Source organism: Camarhynchus parvulus, chromosome 3, assembly GCF_901933205.1.
Source record: "Camarhynchus parvulus chromosome 3, STF_HiC, whole genome shotgun sequence".
Lineage (NCBI taxonomy): Eukaryota > Metazoa > Chordata > Aves > Passeriformes > Thraupidae > Camarhynchus > Camarhynchus parvulus.
The window spans coordinates 102198636-102205847 of record NC_044573.1 but is presented as its reverse complement, the minus strand read 5'-3'; the positions used below and the strand labels follow the sequence as shown (position 1 = coordinate 102205847).

The window sequence follows — 7212 nt, the reverse complement described above, 5'->3', positions numbered from 1 at the left end:
CGTTTGGAAGTGATATGGCTAACAGTTCCACGTACTATACAACCTTAGCATTGCAACTACATCCTATTTGGAAGATCCCCCTTACCAAGTTAGCTGCGTAGACAATGAGGAGACACAACACTTTGTGTTGGTCCTTAAAAATCAGCTGGAACAACTCTATGTAGTAAAGCCATGCTTAGAAATAAATTAATTTTCCCTTTATGTACACCAGGACTGCAGCACCACAAAGTGCATACCATATTTATGTCCCTGCCCGGCAGGAGGCTTGACGCCCCTCTGCATTTGTTAATCCTGCTCCTCAGCATCTTTTACCTGGATTTTTAAGGAGATGCCCTCAACTTTACAGGAACAGCCTGCTCGGCGCTGGCCGATGAGAAATGTCACGGGGGGGTTGCGGATCTGCCGAGCGCAGCCCGCGGCTGCGGGGCACGGGGGCGACGCGGCCGCTCCGCCGGGAAGCGCCCACGGCCCCCGGGGGCGGCGGGAGCCGCTCGGCCGGAGCGTGCGCGCGCCCCCGGGAGGCGGAGCGCGGCGCGGGCGGGGCTCGGCGGCTCTGCTGCTGCGGCGGCGGGCGGGACGGGGGCGTGCTGCCGGCGGGCGGGCAGGGACGGACGGAGGGAAGCGGGGGAGGCGCTGGCTCGCCCGCCTGCTCCTCGGTCCGCCGGTTCCGCGGCGCTGCCCGGGCAGCAGAGCCGCCGCCGAAGCGAATGGGGAGGCGGCGCTGAGCGGGCTGCCCTCCGCGGGAGTCGGCAGCCGAGGGCAGCGGCGCGGCGGGCGAGCAATGCTCCTCACTTCTCTGCTTGCGCTGCCCTTCCTCCTTCTCCTCCCGCTCCCGGCTCTGAAGCTTTTGTTTTCCCCGGCCGCTGTGATGGCAGGAAACTTCCCGGAGGGATGGGCTCAGGCCGGGCTTGTGCTGCGCCGGGCTCCGCAGGGCTCCGGCCACACCGTGAGGTGAGGAGAGGCGAGGCGAGCGGCGGCGTCGCGCCACGGCCGCGGCAGTTCCGCGGGACCGGCTGCTGCTCCGCCCGGCCGAGGGCGGCGGGACGGGCGGCGGGAGCGCGGAGAGAGTTGCGGCGGGGACCGCGGGGAGCGCCCGCGGCTGTGCCGCTTCCCCCGGCCGCGGTCCCACCACCGGGACGGCGTCCTAGCCGCGGGGATCCGTGCCCGTGGGCCAGGACTGCTCGGGGGTCGACGCCCCGAGGAGGCTGCGTGGGCACCGGGCGTCTCTTCTCCCGCCGGAGCCGTCGGCGGGCAGCGGGGGGCAGGAGCGCTGCCGGAGCCGGGTGGGCGCGCTCGGCCGCGTCCGGGGCCCGTGGAGCCGCCTGTGGGGCGCTGCCTCCTCCCCCGGCGGCGGGCGGGGGCCGCGCTTCCGGCCGGGGCTCCGTCCCGGGCGCTGGTCGGGCTCCCACCGCTCCCGGGACCGGCTCTCCGGGACACTGCCCAGAGGCACGGGGGAGCTGACTGCTCGCTGTCACCTGCTCATCTGGCTGCTGCTTCTGCTCAACTCCTGAGCCCGCCGGTGTCGGTACGGTGTGCGTGTCGCTCCTGCAAAAAAGAAATAGAAACGCCTCGCTTGGTTTTGATTGTTTTCATCTACTTAAAAGCGTATGTGGTTTTTGTATGGGTGTGCAACATGGTATTCCAAACTTGTTTTGTAAAAGTCAAATGATACAGTACAGCCTAGTATAGATATATATATATATATATAGATATGTATATATACATATATATGTATATAACAAAGCGTGCAATAAACTTTTTCTTGTAAATTAACAAAAACACTTCTTCTTGTAAATTAACAAAAACACTTTTTGAAGGAAACAGTTGATTTACAGAAAGATACAGATTACATAGGAATTTTCAATGGTCAGAGCTAGGCACGGCTGGAAAGTTAGGTCCGTGCCCATGAAGCTTGTTAAACAAAATTGTTTCTTCTTACTGAAATGGGTAATGAATGCTTAAGCAGTAGCAAATGGGTTTTACATAATGCATTTTCTGTGGGACATTGCACATTCTAACATTAGAGCAAAGGCATTAGAGGCATCAGATTATGAAAAGGGCAGTTTTAAATAGACCATTTCAAGTTAACTGAAAAGGTAAAGAAATGTCAAAGAGAATTGTTTCAAGATTGGTTACATAGAATACCTGCATATTGTCAGGTGTCAAAAATGGGGTTTTTTTGTTATCTGTTATAAAAAATGTATTTTCCAATGTTGCTGTAGCTCCAGCATAACAGTAAAGACCCACTAGTAATTACATTCTTAGTCTACAGAAGCAAATTTGGTAATGACTAATAATTAGAAGTAATTTCTAAATAACTTCCCTTTGAAATATCTACTGACAAATGATCAGCACTCTAAAGTACATTCTCTTAGCTGTTCTACCTTACTCCTTTTTTAGAGAGCAGCCTTACTGTAAGAACATATTCTAAATGTATAAAACTTTTTTTTTAAGTGAGAAAATAAATGAGACTCTGGAAATTACTAGTTCACATGCAGTGTCTGCCTACTCAGAGGAAACAGGAAGAAGGCAAGATGAGCTCTCCAAGTTTCTAATTTTCTTCTTGTGTGCTACAATGCGTAGGTGACTTTTGTCAGGTGCTGCTGATCAGGCATTGCTTGTGTGCTTCATCATTGCATCTGCCACTTTTAAAATATTCCACTAGGAAGAGTAGCAGATAAAGCTTGGAGAGGCTGTGATTGCTTCTCTGCAGTTAATGAAATGCACCCAAGACCATTTTCTGGTTCTGATGCTAAGTGCTGTGGGTTAGCCCTTGTCAATGCTGTTTAACTCTCTTGCCTTCCAGAACAGGAAATTTGCATGAGAGACATGTAGCTGCCCTGTGTTAGAAGGATGCTGCGCTGGTGTGTGGCAGCTCAGCAGTCTGTGTGACAGTGAATTCCAGGGAGTGATTCCTGGCATTGCTTGGTTTACTGGTGTGGCCATAGTCTATCTGTAACATTGTCTATCTGCAGGTAGCCTCTGTTAACTCTGTACTCAATGGTGGACATTTAATTTCCCTGCATCGAGGATCTCTGGCACTATAAAATGCAGCTTTTCATAGTCAGCTGCTTGGAAGTGCCAGGACTGCTTTCTTCTTTTTTTTCTCTGCTTGCGCATGTGGTTGAAGACTGAGTAGGTGAAGGCTTGGTGGTTTTCCCACTTGTCCATAAGAGGCTTATGTGCCTTGTTCTGGTTGTCTGGGAATGTACTCCTAGGGCAATGCATGTCCATAAGAACTCCTGATGGCTAGATGTGAAACTCCTTGGCCTGCAGTCACATGGAATTTCCATAATTATTTTGCTACAAGTAGCAAGTTGGGCACAGCAAGTTGGGTTTGTTCTTTTTTTTTGGATTTTTTTTAATGCTTCAAAGGATGTCAGACTTAGTTGTTAAAAATGAGGTGAGGCTAGAGGAAGTGTATCTATCATCTAAGAAATACTACTTGGAGTATCCAGAATTCAGGTCAAAAATTGTCAGATCATGCTGCCTCTCATAGACATATAAAATACTTTAATAGAATGGTCTACTTTTTATCTCTGTAATGTGTTGTCAATCTTTGTTTTGCTAACCTAGATAGTAGCACAGTTTGAACTTGAGTAGTGAAATTGTTTAACCATCTCATTTCCAGCTGAGGTTAATACTTAGATACTTATGTAAGCCTGAAGTATGTGATGGGACTGGGTTAATGCTCTAAGTACTTCCCCAAACAGGCAGCTTGACACAGTGAAATTCCTGTTGATTTCATTAGAATGAAAGCTCATAAAATACAATTCTTAATATTGAGCTATTTCTGTGTGTAGTTTAGGAGAAAGGTGAACTATCTTTTTTTTTTCCTCCTTGCCTGTGTAAAAGCACTGTTTCAGTAAGGTGTAGTACACTTAACGTTGGAGGTATCTGGGGAGTCCCACTGGTTTGAATGGCACTTTGAGAAATCTCTTGCATAACTGTAACCTAATTTACCTCAATCTAGATGTTTATTATACACAAGCTGTGTTTAAAAGAATATTATCAAGACCACAGAAGCACAGAAGAGTTTGGAAATTTAAAGCTTTGAAGTAGTGATGATGTGGCCTGTGGGAACTGTGCCTTATACTATCTAGGACCCAGGGTTTTTTTCAGAATGCTTTGCATCTCGAGTAAGGCAACCAAAATTAGTGACTGGTTATGACTTTTGCATCTCTCCTGGATTTTCTCCTCCTTGTAGTTACTAAAGCAAGGCTTGAATCATGTTAATTAAATGTAACATGGTGACATACAATAATTGTGGAGAAAGCAAGGTTTTGAACTCTTGTTTTTCTTGGTGACCTTCCAAAAGAAGATGGATTCTGTGTGGATAAGCAGAATTTAGTCACATAGTTAAAGCCTATGTCACAGGGTTTAATTGAAGTCACGGAGTTTAACTGCTACTTCTCAAGTCTTCAGAGCTTGACTTTTGAAGACTAATTTTTTAACATAATTTTTGGATGTAGTTTTGGGTGTAATTCTCTCAGTCCTTTCAGTCCTTTTTTTTTTTTTTTTTTAAATCCCTAAAAGAAATAGAAGCAAAATATGTATTTTTTTCCTGGGGTATCTTTGGCAATTTCTGATATCATTAGCAAAGTGAGAACCTCTAAATGCCAGCTCAGGCGGTAACTGTCTAAAATGCAGCAGTAGGTCATGATCCACAGGTGGATTGACAATTACGAGAGATAGCAGCCTTTATGCATTTGTTAAGAAATAATCCTCCTACTTTTTATGTAATACAACTGACTTGAAGCTTTGATGCCCAGTTCCAATTCTGTTGGCCACCCATTCTGTGGGCAGATCTGTCTGGTGACTTTACTGTTGTTTTCCCTGCAATAGTCTACTTACCTTTTTCTTCCTGGGCTATCTTATTGCCCTGCTGTTTTCTTCATTTTTCTGATGCATCATTTTTTTTGTTGGTTTAATAAATTGTAGTTGCTAGTCACTTCATTTGGCCAGTGTGACTATTTTGTCCTAATCTAGCTTGCAGCCCTCTAGTTGCATGGGTCAGGTCAGCTGACCAAGCAGATCAGGTCTAGAAAGCAAAGAGGAAACTGGCTTTCAGATCCAGTGCTTGGCTTTTGCAGGCTGTAGTGAGGAAATAATCACTTTATAACCTGGGTGAACTGAGGCTGGGGCACAGACCTACAGAATAACTGAGATTGGAAGAGACCTCTGGAGGTCATGTAGGCCACCCGTCTGCCGAGAGATGAGTCTGGTTAGATGAGGTTGCTCAGGGTCTCATCCACTTGGGTGTTGAAAATCACAAAGGATGGAAATTGTACAGCCTGTGTGAGTGACCTGTTCCAATGTTTGACCACTGTCACTGTGAAGTTTTTTCCCTACGACCTAATTGAAGTTACCATACTGTAGCTTGTGTCAGTTGTCCTGGTCCTTTGCTATGAACCTCCAAGAAGAATGAGGTTCTTGTGCTCTTAAAAGCAACAGATGCTTTTCTAATGCTTAATAGTTCACTTTCTGTTTGGAATATAGATAACTTTTGCCAAGTACATAAAAAACAATTCTGTTCCAGCCATGGTTGCACACCTTATTCAGTAACAGGCTGATCAAATCAGTTGGATTACTTTTTTGTTTATGGGGGCAAAACAAGTCTTTTGCTAGCCTTGCTTTTTGAATCAGATGAGATGTTTGGAATTTCTCCTTTCTTACACATGACCATGCATTGTATTTTCCATCAGGTGAGTACCTCATTGTGTGTAGTGAATAGATGCCAGTGGTTAAGGAGGTAAATTTAAGTCTTCAGGCTGTGATTCTGAAAGACAGCTTTGTCATCCTGTGATTTTTTTTTCACCTTATTAGGTGTATGGACCCCCTGCATAGCAAATTTAAACCCACTGACTACTTTTGAGGGCTCTGTTAGAAATCATCTATAGAGTACTACATTGACACTGAAGTAGTCTCAACTAACCTTTCAGGCACAATCAGTGGGGAGAAAATGAGCCTGTTCAGAAAGTGGTTTATTCTACCTATGGCTGTATTATTTGCTCAGTGTCTCTCTGCTTTGTATCATTAGAGTCTCAATGGCTCTTAGCCTTTCTATCCAGCTACGTTAAGGCAAGGTTAATCCTTAATGAGCACCTTTCCAGTCCTTTATTTTTTTGTCATTGCTCAATATATGATCACATGTCTTACTTGCAGCCAGTTCTGAATACTTAATAATTAACTTCAATGTGTATTTCTTTTATGGTGATGTTCATCTCTGTATCTCAGTTCTTCAGGAAAAGTTAAATTATCTTCGTTACCCTACTGTCTTGTGCAAGTTATCCTGCCTTTTAAAAAGGCAAAAAGTGATGGGACGAGGGCAGAAAATTTCACAAACAAGAGATTTTGATTGCTTTGAGCACAAGGGGAAACTGTGCAACAAAGCAAACGCATGTGTTTTTAATGCAAATTGTGAAATAATAATCCTATCTTTCTAAAGCTGTCTTAGAACTTCAAAACCTGGTACTACTTAGAAGCGTTTATTGCTACTAGTTTTCCATATCAGTAGTGTAGTTCATAAAATTATCCCTTTCAAAGGATTGTACAAGGTTCATTTTGTATAATGATAGAAAGAGACTGATACCTTGTGAAAAATAGAGATTACTTTCTTTGACTTCATCTTGATTAAGTTCTTATTTGCAGTAGATGTTCCAACAAGCCTTTTATTATGTGATCATTTTGATTTTGACTCTTATCCGTTGTCACTTCTGAATTTTCTCTAGACTATTTTCTTGAGTCTTAGGTGAGACTTGTGGGTGTGTTTAAAAGCACTGTACATCATATACACATATTTTGATATTACTAACTATATGTGCAAATGCTTTTGCATTATATAAACTTCAAAGAATAATTTAAAATTCATACGCAAATTTCCTGTGCTTCATCCTATTTCCAAAATGACTTTAAGAACCAAAGAAAATCTCCAAACAAAAATCCAGACTTCACACATCTAGCCAAAGACACATTATGAAACGTAGAAGAAATGAGTGTGTTGTATTTGTGCTTCCATTCTCTCAACAGTGCACATGTACCCACTAGTACCCCAGACCTTCATATGCTTGAGTATTCTGGGAAAATCATGTGGCCTGGAAAGGAACTACCTCTTTATTTTTGAAGCAAAATCAACTGAATTGCAGTAGGGCCTCCCACCACATGCCTTATTTCTGGTTTGAAGGGTTTGTGAGTTGGTAGAGCTGAGAAAAG

The 7212-nt window shown here is 44.6% G+C and overlaps 1 protein-coding gene across 2 annotated transcripts in view; it reads left to right on the top strand.

Moving 5' to 3' along the window:
* The first annotated feature begins 813 nt into the window (after positions 1-813).
* GPR63 (G protein-coupled receptor 63) overlaps positions 814-7212 on the top strand; it is a 29218-nt gene continuing 22819 nt past the window's right edge. The window contains exon 1 of one of the 2 annotated variants that reach the window (XM_030946152.1): positions 814-951. The gene's annotated coding sequence lies outside the window, so the exon portion shown is untranslated. The remainder of the gene's footprint in view (positions 952-7212) is intronic. The other variant, XM_030946153.1, reaches the window with a different exon arrangement.